This window comes from Rattus norvegicus, chromosome 8 (genome assembly GCF_036323735.1).
Source record: "Rattus norvegicus strain BN/NHsdMcwi chromosome 8, GRCr8, whole genome shotgun sequence".
In the NCBI taxonomy this organism is placed as follows: Eukaryota; Metazoa; Chordata; class Mammalia; order Rodentia; family Muridae; genus Rattus; species Rattus norvegicus.
In genome coordinates this window covers 61,204,036-61,216,812 of record NC_086026.1, presented here as the reverse complement: position 1 = coordinate 61,216,812, position 12,777 = coordinate 61,204,036, and the positions used below count along the sequence as shown (strand labels likewise).

At 42.7% G+C, this 12,777-nt stretch overlaps 1 pseudogene; it reads right to left on the bottom strand.

Moving 5' to 3' along the window:
• Positions 1 to 8,718: 8,718 nt before the first annotated feature.
• On the bottom strand, positions 8,719 to 9,651 carry Mrpl1-ps1 (mitochondrial ribosomal protein L1, pseudogene 1; annotated as a pseudogene).
• Positions 9,652 to 12,777: the final 3,126 nt, after the last annotated feature.

Genomic DNA, 12,777 nt, shown 5'->3' with positions numbered 1-12,777 from the left:
TTCCTCCCCTTACCCTTCCTCTTGTCTTCTCTTTCTTTTTCTTTCCATTTCGTTTTTTCCCTTTAAGACAAAGTCTGTTGGGCGATGGTGGCACACACCTTTAGTCCCCCCACTTAGGAGGCAGAGGCAGGCAGGTGGGTCTCTGAGTTTCAGGTCAGTCTGCTGTTTGCCCAGGTTGGCCTCAAACTCAAGGGCTCAAGGGATCTTCCTGCCTCAGCTTCTTAAGAACCTTCCAGGTAGGTTATACAGATAGACACTACTACGACTAGCTTAGCTTTAGTCTGAATTGTGGTTGTGACTTTCATTTTAGTGAAAGGATGACATAATTTGAATCACTGTTTGCCAAGAACTAATATAGCAAGTGCCTCTCAGTTTTACACCTCTCTCTCTCTCTCTCTCTCTCTCTCTCTCTCTCTCTGTGTGTGTGTGTGTGTGTGTGTGTGTGTGTGTGTGTGTCTGTCTGTCTGTCTGTCTGTCTGTCTCCCTTCCCCATCTCTATATTGTTCATTTTTATCTAATAGGGTTCTTCTATATAGATCCGGCTGTCCTGAAGTCACTATGTAACCCAGGCTAGCTTGATCTGGTAGCAGCCCTCCTCCCTCAGCATCCCAAGTGCTGGCACAATAGGCACCACACACTGCTGCTTTTACATATCAGTCACTATTGGTCGGTTTTGCTCTGCAGTCCTGAAGTCCCCACCCCCGATCACATCCTGTCGTGAATCTTTCTTTCATGAGTGATCTAGTGTTTTGCAGATTCTATTCTGTTACTTTCAACATATTCTATTTCTAGTGCCCTCTTGAAATAGAACTCTCCCATGCTTGTCTAGCACCAATTCTTTCCCCTTATTTGTGGTTTCTGATCAGCCCTTTTTGATTTGGAGTGTGCCAAGGAGAAACAAGGATGAATCAAGTCAAAGCGAAGCGGTGGAGGTAAGAAGACAGGGAGGTGCGAGGACAAGCAGAGACTCGTGGAGACATTCTACCTTTGCCTTCTTTAATTCTGGATCCTAATACAGACAAGCACATTCAACTCAGAATTCCAGTCAGTGCTTGCCGTGTGGATAAACAGCATAATCGTAATAACAGACGAGGTTCTAGGTGCCTTTCTTGGATATCTCTCCCCTGCCCCTTAGATCTCCTGTAAATGCCTTAGTATACTACACTGATGCCTACTTTACAAAACGTTTGTTTCTGGAAGTTGTAAAAGTGAAGGGGGGAGGGGTGGCATTTACAATTACAGAGATGAATCCAGACTTATCTCGGTGACCTTGGACAAAATATAAAACTCTTGAAGTTTTAGCTTTGCCGTAGATGGTGTTTCCTCATTAGTAGTTATCAAGAAAATGTAGAGAGAGGTCTTAGTGGCTGACCTGTAAAACAGCTCAGTCATCAGCAGGGAGAAGCCAAGTGAGCTGTGAGGTCAGGGGAGGCTTCCCCACAGCCAGAAGATTGAACACCAGCTGCAGATGCCAAGAGCTGTTTAAAGCAGAGGAAACTGGGTCACTGGCATAGAAAGAGATTGAGTTCTCCTTGCTGTCGGAGGCCAGCAGTGCAAGGTTCCACCCTGTCTACTTGTAACCTGTGTCCTTCTATAGCCTTAGCTGCTAAGCTGATTCTAAACGGTACCTGTGACTTTCCATTCTCTCTCGCTCCATAAGTTCAATTGTTAGTCATTCTGCTCACCCCCTTGAGTGACCCTCAGCTGCTCTGGACATCCCATGGTCCTTTCTAGTCATTTGGCCAACCTGGAGCCTTGCTTAACTCTCCAACTGACTTCAAATCATTGTCAATAGAAGGAGGAGCTGCAGTTTCCTTGACCCGTGCTAACACACTGGTGCGTCATCCCTTCCTATGTTGAAACTCAATCCTCGATGTGATAGCATTAAGAAATGGGGCTCGGGGGAATGGGTAACAACTTCCTGAGGGTTCTGCCTTCCTGAATGGGATTCTGCTTCTATAAAGTAGAGCCTGCTTTCCCACTTCTGTCGTGAGTCATGTGAGAACTCAACAAGGGGCACTATCTAGGACTTGGGGTAGAGTTCAGTGGTAGAACACTACCATAATATTCACAAGGCCCTGATTATGATTCCTACCACTAAGAAAAGAGAGAAGAAAACACCAATGTTTGGATGACCTATGAAACATCCAATCTACCGGTGCATTTACAATAGCATCTCTAAGCCCTGGGACTGTAAGCAACAAATCTTTATTATTTGTAAATTATGCAGCTAAGATCCTGTGTTATAGTAGCCTGTATAGACTAAGACATCTCCTGTAAGCACAGACTTAGGGAGCTCCCTGAGCCGCTGAGCAGTATTCTCAAGTTCCCAAGGCCTTACCATCTTCATTCTGCTACTCTGGACTGATAAAAAGAGGAGATGGGAACCTGGAACCTCAGTGTCTCCTCAGCCAGCTGCATATGCACTAAAAGCATCATGACCATCTTTCTTTCTGTTATTTTCTGAGACAGGGTCTCACTATGTAGCCCAGGCAGTCCTTGAACCCAAGATTGCCCTGCCTCTTGAGTCCTTCCTTCCAAGCACTGCATTGTAGACATTGTACTACCATGGCTGCTATACACATCTGCTCTGTAAAGTCTACTCATCTCTCTCTAAAAGGGCATCTCTACACAGTCAAGTCCACAAGAGCAGTCGGAAAGGTAACAGGGCAGATGGCGCTTGGCTGCAGTGGGAACTTACAGTAAGGGGCTGGTGCACAGCCATAAGCAGTTCTCACTCTTTCATTTGCAAGTCACCTATCTCTGTCTGAGACTTTTCTCATAATGAGATACATGGCATGTTTTAAAGTGGTCAAAAGGCGTATCTGTGAAATATAACCCAACACATTTAATCCTTAAGTTTTTAAGCATCATAATGATCAAATTATGCAGAACTATACTCCCATGTGTCAGTGGTCATCTGCAGTTAGTTGGGGGAATTGCAAACATCCTCCTTAATAACTTTTCTCTTTCCTCCCATGTACTTGTCCTAAAGCTACAGCCTAAAACGTTACGTTTTAAAAATTCACACCTATTTTATTTGTTTGTGTGAGAGTCTGGAGGTGCATGCATGGAGGTCAGAGAGCAACCCCATGGAGTCTGTTTTTGTGTCCTGGGAATCGAATGCAGGACATCCAACCTTGGTAGCAAGTGCCATTACCCCCTGAGCCATCCTGTCAGCTAATAGGCTTAATTTCAATAGAGCTATTAATCTTTTACTTCTAATCCAGAGAGTCTCCCAATGCACCTTCAGCCCCTCATTTTCTACGGTTCAAAGTTTTGTGCTTTCACAATAACATACACCCAGCTCCAGGCTAACCGGGTTTGTTATTCTTTGTACCTGGAGTTACTGTGCCCTGCTGTTTACTCTGTTCTGAGTTCACTTCAGGCTCTCTGCCTCCCCTTACTCCAACCCACTGAGGAGGCTGCTGGCAGGTGCCCTTCTGGGCTGGCCTTGGAATCTCCAATTTTGCAAGCTACCAGTGACTGTTTTCTGTTTCCTCGGGCTCCACCTAGCGGGCTGAAGGGGCCAGCACTGCCCTCACTTGGATCTGTTTACAACCTACTGGCTGCTTGAGAGATTCCCTTCCAAGATGCAGAGGCCGGCAAATCCAAGGCCAGGATCTCGACAGATGTGGTGTGATGTTAGGGTCAGCTGCCTCTCAGATGACACTTTGTTACGGTGCGTCCTGTGGCCGAGGGACTTGTAGAGGTTTCAAACTGTGGGTGTCGACCCCTAGGGGCTGAATCACCCTTTCACAAGGGTTACCTAAGACCATTGGAAAATGCAGATATTTATATTATGATTAATAAAAGTAGCAAAGTTATGGTTATGAAGAAGCAATGAAAATAATTTTATGGTTAGGAAGGTTGACTAGAGGATCTCCGGAGGGTCTTCACTGGTCACTAATCCAATTCACAGACATCTGACCACTTAACCCATAGTAATCATCTTCCAAAGAGGGTGACCCCTCCTTCCTGTCTTTGACTTGGGATCAGGTAGGATTTCAACATGTTAATGGGGATGGGGATGATATGATGCAAATATAGTATGTAGTCTTCATGTTTCCTCTTTCAAACTGTGCTCATTCTTAGACAGAGTTGCAAGACCTTACTATTGTACCTCATGGACGCATTACTTCATTACCTGGGCAAGGAGGCGCTATCAGAAGATAGCACCTCACATCCGTGTCACTGATTCTCAATTGCTTGTTCTTCTTAACATCATCATTGTTACTTGGGGACACAACCGCCATGGCACATGTAGCTGCCAGACGACAACTTTGTGGAGTTGGAACTCTTCTTTCACTTTCATGTGGGCAAGTGCTGCAGTCTCTTAGGCCCCGATTGCTATTTTTAATAAGCAAACTTTGTGTTTCTGCAAAACCTTCTAGGTAAATACATCATTCATAGAACTACACTCTTCTTTTCTACCTTCCGTAAGGACTCTGGTCCAAGAGGGTATATGTAAACCTCAAACACTTGGAGTGAGTTTTGTCCACTTCACTTTGCTTAGACTCAAGTCCTGGGCAATACTTACTGAAGGGACAGTGACACAATGCTGACTTAAACGTTGGGAATACAATATAAGAATCAATAAATTCTGGGGTAGGAAGGGTTGCTATGGGAACAAAACAAACATGAGAGAGAAGGCTGATAAGTGCCTTCTCATGGGGGGTCGGAGGGGATGGGGAGTAGAACAGCTAGCCAGGATATGAGGATGGAGGGAAGCAGATGGTGGAGGCCCTCAGAGCACCCGACTTTAGCTTTGTCCTTAGTGAGATGGGAAATCATTGACTATATCTAGCAAGAGTGATGGGATATGCCTTAGTAATTTTTACATGGTTATTCTAGCTGCTGTTTGTTGAGAAACTGATAGGACTAACTGTCCTGAGTTCAATTCCCAAGACCCACAGATAGACTCCATGGGGTTGATCTCTGACCTCCATGCATGCACCTCCAGACTCTTACACAAACAAATAAAATAAGTGTGAATTTTTAAAACGTAAATTTTAGTCTGTAGCTTTAGGACAAGTACATGGGAGGAGACATCCCAGAAGCAGGGAGATAAAATAAAATCCCGCTATATCAGACAAGCATGTTGGCCAGGGTGGTAACAGACAGAGAGGTAGAGAGAGGGTGGAACTGAGAAGGTTTACTGATGTGCTGGGATGACCCACAAATATTGCATTTACTGGCTATGAAAAACTGTGTCCTGTGATTTCAACTGTTAGTCACCAGGCTGACAGCACCCGACTGGCAGGATGTGTAAATGTCTGTGGTTTCTTCACCTGCCCCTCAAAAAGGCAAATTGCTGAGGAAGGTCACAAAACCCCCAGTGTCAACTGGGTGAGTAAGGAGTATGGCTTTTTGCATAATTAAAGAGCTGGTGACTGGAGCTTCGGCAGAAGGGCAAGAGGGACAGACACAGAGAGACAGAAACATGGACAAGAATGGAGCAGGGAGGGGCTGGAGAGATGGCCCAGTGGTTAAGAGCACTGACTGCTCTTCCAGAGGTCCTGAGTTCAAATCCCAGCAACCACATGGTGGCTCACAACCACCTATAATCAGGTCTGGTGCTCTCTTCTGGCCTGTAGTTGCATACATGCAGGCAGAAAGCTATATGATGTATACATGATAAATAAAAAAATAAAAAAATAAAAAATAAAAAAATAAATAAATGTATGTTTAAAAAAAAGAATGGAGCAGGGAGGTAGAGCAGTGAGAGCCACATGGAGGGACACAATGGCAGAGAAGTCGGGTTAAGTCAGAAGCCAGCAGAGACTGCCCTAGCAAAAAGGCCAACAGACTGGAGCTATATAGATGTCTCCATGCTATTATTAAACCACAAGCGGGAACCCAAAAGCCCAAAAACCCTGCAGTACTAATGAATTGATAATGTGTGGTGTAAAAAATAGAAATGGCTCAGCGGTTAAGAGCACTGGTTGCTCTCTTCTAGAGAGCCTGAGTTCAGTTTCCAGCCTCCACATGGTGGCATACAATCGTCTATAATAGGATCCCATGCGCTTTTCTGGTGTGTCCGAAGACAGTGGCAGTGTATTCATAAATATAAAATAAATAAAATCGCCATAGAATTCCTACTGTGACCACTAAATTTGGCCTAAGAACAACTGGAGCACTGGAGTGATGTTTAGCTAAGTGGAAGGGTGTGTGCATGTGGGAGACCCTGAGCTCAATTCCTAGCAAAAACAACATTTCAATGACGACGACGACGACGACGACGACGACGACGACGATGACGACAAGCACTAACCAAGACAGAAAAACCCAAAGGAAAAGTAAGCAAACAAAACCAAGTTTGGATCTCCAAAACATACAGTGCAGTGTAATTCCAGCACTCAGGAGCCATAATCCCAGGGGCTTGCTGAAAAGACAATCGAGGCTGACCAGCAAGTACAAGGTTCAGTGGGAGATCCTGTTTCAAAAATTGAGGTTCAAAAGCACTTGGCAATTGATGAAGGTACCTGACATTGGGCTCCACACACACATGTACTTACATGTACAAACAGATGCACACATTGGAATTACTACACACACACACACACACACACACACACACACACACACACACACCCCAGAATTGAAGTATAGGTTGGTCTCTACATGGAGTCGCTAAGTCGGCATTGGGACATCAGAGGTGGAGTTTAGACTATTGGCCTGACCTGGAGAGAAAAAATGTATGGTTTAGCAACATACAGATCTGTAGATATGTTTTTATCCAGCAGCTGATCTGAGATTTCTTTAATAAACAGAGAGAATGGAAGTTTGAGGATTCATCATGGAATACCCTAATGTTTATTAGAGTTGGGGGAGCGAAGGAAACCCATGAGACAGATTAAGGGGTGACCAAGATAAGAGCGGAACTCTGAGTGACGTCAGTTCACACTGTGGGAGGAAGTGTGGCATTTGCTGGTGACATGATAAGTGGTACTGAGAAAGCAAGGGGGACAAAAACTGGAAACAGACCATGATATTTAGCCAGGTGGAAGTTAATTTTGACTTTGACTATTATAAATCAATTTTTGTGATAACATGAAAGTTGAAATGACATGAGGAGGGACTATGGGGAGAAGAGAGGAAGACAGAGCATACAGAACTCTTCTGGCTTTTTGTTTTGTTTGTTTTTACAGAAAGACAGATGACAAAACATTATCTTCAGGGTTATGCAGCATCAAAGCAATGTGAATTTTTGATGTGAAGACCAAGGACTCTGCAGGGTTCAGGGATCTTGAGTCACCCAGGAATGTGCTGAGATATACTTTTGATTTTGACCCTAAAATCACTGTCTGTAACTATCCAGACATACGGTGCCTTGCAGAAAAGGCCTATGGCCAGTGGTAGCAGTTAATGAGAAACTGTGCTACGTGGTTCTCCAGAAGAGCCTTTCTGCTGTTGGCACAGTATTTGAGATGGTAGTATATGGCCTGCTCTGCTCTGGAGTATGTGGTTGGGCGTACAAGGTGTGTTGGGCATCAGTGGACATAAAAGTTCAGAGGTCATCTCTACATAACAGATTTTACCTGGTATTTTTATAGAACCTGAAAAGGTGTCATTGTAACAACATCCTTCTCACTAGTCATCAGTTTGTTTTTTTAAGCCATAGTTGTGTGTAAACAAGTCATGCTAGGTTCCAAGCACCTATTCTATACTGGCTAATACAAGATAAATCTTTATGACTGACCTTGGATCATTTATTTCTCTGTGACATCCCAAATGGCCACAGCTTTTTCTGATGACTGGTACATGTTTGTTTGTTTTTTATTTAATTATTACCATCTTTCCAAATGACTTTATTACTCTAGTTGAAATTTTGTATTTACTAATGATCTATTTAGTACTCAAAAAAATTAAAAAATAGGTTTTTAGTTTTTTCCAACATTTTGTGAGCCTAGTTATTCACTTTACAGTCTTATTTTCACAGAGAGAGAGAGAGAGAGAGAGAGAGAGAGAGAGAGAGAGAGAGAGAGAGAGAACATAGCATACCAACCCCAACCGCTGACTTTTGTTTTGTAGGAATGTGCCTCTGGTCAGCACACACCTAACAGATTCAGCTGGGCCACAGGACTGGAAACCAAGCCAAAGAGCTGGAAGCAGCCTTAGTGTGTTTGTGCATGTGTGTAGTACAGACTGGCCGTGTGGGTGCTTGTATCCACACTCCCACGTCATAACGGAGCAGCAAGAACTCCAACTCTCCAGCCCCTCTGTTTTCAGTCTTGATAAGAATTTATTTAACAATTATTCTTTTATGCTTTTTGATCTTATGTTCTGTGTAGGAAATCTTTTCATATTTCTCAGTAAAAAGATGAGGGTTTTTAAATATGTTTTATCATAAAACTTATATTTTAGCTTTTGTATTAGGTATATAATATTTTTGATCCAACATTATATATAGTATACTATAATTACTACTCCCCACCCTGAAAAGATAGGCAGTGATTCTAGCTTCGCTTGTAGGAAAGATATTAATCTCTGATTAAAGGAAGTTTGATTGTTTTATCAAGTCATTTGATCACACACTTAATGTTGACTTTTTCTCCTTTTTTTCTTCCTTCCATGAATTTGTCTTTCTTTCTTTCTTTTTTTTACAGTTTTATAGATGTCTTTGTTATTTCTTGTTTCTTCACACACACACATACACACACACACACACACACACACACACACACACACACACCAATAATTTCACAATATAACACTTCAGGCAGCTTCTGCTGTTTCAGCTTCTTTGGGTAACAGTGAGTCAGTCTTCAGTAGCAAACCTTCACTGGTTGAACTACGAAGGAAGGCACGGACCACAAATGGACCCAGATTCAGTGGTCTGTGCCTACAAACCTGTTTTAGCAGCTTGAAGATCGGCAGCTAACTGGTCACTTGGCATAGCCAACATTGCTGTTTTGGTGCTGAGGAAGTTCTGCCTTTCTTCATCTACCATAATTTCATGTGAAGCTTTAAATAATTCAAGCATTTTGGGGATGTTATGGCCTTTGGAAATCTTTTTTTCAGTTTCTTCCTTAAAGGGTTAAGTTCACCCATTGTTTCTGGGACAGCTACATAAAAGTCCACAACTTGCTATTTTAATTTCTGATGCATTTCCTGTAGACACAGCAACTTTGTTGACTTCTGATGAGGAACGGTGAGGTAAAGCCATAAGACTGGCAAATAGTTCCATTTTTTTTTCTTTTTTTTCCAATGCCATATCTAATGTTAAGTCAAGATAAACACCTTGCTTTGGATTGGTAAAGTCCAGCACTTGAAACTTCTTAAGTGAATAGCTTTCCCTCCTGCTTAGATCCGCCGTGGGTGTAAGTGTTTTAAGTGGACGTCATCTTCAGGATCACTTCCCATGTAGGTGCATGACTTTATATTCTCTATCATCATCTGCTGGTTTCTCATCTGAAGTCTTTTCCTTGGCATCTTTAAAATGCTTTTTGTAGGCTTTGTTGCAGCAGCAGCAGCAGCAGCAGCAGCAGCAGCAGCAGCAGCAGCAGCAGCAGCAGCAGCAAAATATCTGTTGGACAAGAGACTGTTTACAGAACAAGGGTAAAGAGATGTCTGGCGAGGCATCTCTCAGAGACTATGCCTTTGAGGATGTATCGAGACTCTATGGAGGTACCGTGCAGCCACCGCCATGTTGACTGTTAGAGACTGTTGTCTTTCTTTTTATTATTAGGGTCAATGTTATATCCTGATTCCATTAGTTTTTACTTATTGTTCTCCTCTGTCCTGGGATCCCATGTTACAGTTAAGTCATCACTTGTCACTAGGGCGTCTCTCGGCTATTCCATTTGTTTTTGAAAACTTATTTTTTTAATTTTTTTTTTATTAACTTGAGTATTTCTTATTTACATTTCGAGTGTTATTCCCTTTCCCGGTTTCCGGGCCAACATCCCCCTAGCCCCTCCCCCTCCCCTTCCTTATGGGTATTCCCCTCCCCATCCTCCCCCAATTGCCGCCCTCCCCCCAACAATCACGTTCACTGGGGGTTCAGTCTTAGCAGGACCTAGGGCTTCCCCTTCCACTGGTGCTGTTATTAGGATATTCATTGGTACCTATGAGGTCAGAGTCCAGGGTCAGTCCATGTATAATCTTTAGGTAGTGGCTTAGTCCCTGGAAGCTCTGGTTGTGGGGGTTCAGTCTTAGCAGGACCTAGGGCTTCCCCTTCCACTGGTGCTGTTATTAGGATATTCATTGCTACCTATGAGGTCAGAGTCCAGGGTCAGTCCATGTATAATCTTTAGGTAGTGGCTTAGTCCCTGGAAGCTCTGGTTGCTTGGCATTGTTGTTCATATGGGGTCTCGAGCCCCTTCAAGCTCTTCCAGTCCTTTCTCTGATTCCTTCAACGGGGGTCCTGTTCTCAGTTCAGTGGTTTGCTGCTGGCATTCGCCTCTGTATTTGCTGTATTCTGGCTGTGTCTCTTAGGAGAGATCTACATCCGGCTCCTGTCTGCCTGCACTTCTTTGCTTCATCCATCTTGTCTAATTGGATGGCTGTATATGTATGGGCCACATGTGGGGCAGGCTCTGAATGGGTGTTCCTTCTGAGTCTGTTTTAATCTTTGCCTCTCTATTCCCTGCCAAGGGTATTCTTGTTCCCCTTTTAAAGAAGGAGTGAAGCATTCACATTTTGATCATCCGTCTTGAGTTTCATGTGTTCTATGCATCTAGGGTAATTCACGCATTTGGGCTAATAGCCACTTCTCAATGAGTGCATACCATGTGTGTTTTTCTGTGATTGGGTTACCTCACTCAGGATGATATTTTCCAGTTCCAACCATTTGCCTACGAATTTCATAAAGTCATTGTTTTTGATAGCTGAGTAATATTCCATTGTGTAGATGTACCACATTTTCTGTGTCCATTCCTCTGTTGAAGGGCATCTGGGTTGTTTCCAGCTTCTGGCTATTATAAATAAGGCTGCTATGAACATAGTGGAGCACGTGTCTTTTTTATATGTTGGGGCATCTTGTGGGTATATGCCCAAGAGAGGTATAACTGGATCCTCAGGTAGTTCAATGTTCAATTTTCTGAGGAACCTCCAGACTGATTTCCAGAATGGTTGTACCAGTCTGCAATCCCACCAACAATGGAGGAGTGTTCCTCTTTCTCCACATCCTCGCCAGCATGTGCTGTCACCTGAGTTTTTGATCTTAGCCATTCTCACTGGTGTGAGGTGAAATCTCAGGGTTGTTTTGATTTGCATTTCCCTTATGACTAAAGATGTTGAACATTTCTTTAGGTGTTTCTCAGCCATTTGGCATTCCTCAGCTGTGAATTCTTTGTTTAGGTCTGAACCCCATTTTTTAATAGGGTTATTTGTCTCCCTGTGGTCTAACTTCTTGAGTTCTTTGTATATTTTGGATATAAGGCCTCTATCTGTTGTAGGATTGGTAAAGATCTTTTCCCAATCTGTTGGTTGCCGTTTTGTCCTAACCACAGTGTCCTTTGCCTTACAGAAGCTTTGCAGTTTTATGAGATCCCATTTGTCGATTCTTGATCTTAGAGCATAAGCCATTGGTGTTTTGTTCAGGAAATTTTTTCCAGTGCCCATGTGTTCGAGATGCTTCCCTAGTTTTTCTTCTATTAGTTTGAGTGTATCTGGTTTGATGTAGAGGTCCTTGATCCACTTGGACTTAAGCTTTGTACAGGGTGATAAGCATGGATCAATCTGCACTCTTCTACATGTTGACCTCCAGTTGAACCAGCACCATTTGCTGAAAATGCTATCTTTTTTCCATTGGATGGTTTTGGCTCCTTTGTCAAAAATCAAGTGCCCATAGGTGTGTGGGTTCATTTCTGGGTCTTCAATTCTGTTCCATTGGTCTATTTGTCTGTCTCTGTACCAATACCATGCAGTTTTTATCACTATTGCTCTGTAATACTGCTTGAGTTCAGGGATAGTGATTCCCCCTGAAGTCCTTTTATTGTTGAGGATAGTTTAGCTATCCTGTGTTTTTTGTTATTCCAGATGAATTTGCAAATTGTTCTGTCTAACTCTTTGAAGAATTGGATTGGTATTTTGATGGGGATTGCATTGAATCTGTAGATCGCTTTTGGTAAAATGGTCATTTTTACTATATTAAAACTGCCAATCCATGAGCATGGGAGATCTTTCCATTTTCTGAGGTCCTCTTCAATTTCTTTCTTCAGAGTCTTGAAGTTCTTATTGTACAGATCTTTTACTTGCTTGGTTAAAGTCACACCGAGGTACTTTATATTATTTGGGTCTATTATGAAGGGTGTCGTTTCCCTAATTTCTTTCTCGGTTTGTTTCTCTTTTGTGTAGAGGAAGACTACTGATTTATTTGAGTTAGTTTTATATCCAGCCACTTTGCTGAAGTTGTTTATCAGCTTTAGTAGTTCTCTGGTGGAACTTTTGGAATCACTTACATATACTATCATATCATCTGCAGATAGTGATATTTTGACTTCTTCTTTTCCAATCTGTATCCCCTTGATCTCCTTTTGTTGTCTGATTGCTCTGGCTAGAACTTCAAGAACTATATTGAATAAGTAGGGAGAGAGTGGGCAGCCTTGTCTAGTCCCTGATTTTAGTGGGATTGCTTCAAGTTTCTCTCCATTTAGTTTAATGTTTGCAACTGGTTTGCTGTATATGGCTTTTACTATGATTAGGTATGGGCCTTGAATTCCTATTCTTTCCAGGACTTTTATCATGAAGGGGTGTTGAATTTTGTCAAATGCTTTCCCAGCATCTAATGAAATGATCATGTGGTTTTGTTCTTTCAGTTTGTTTATATAA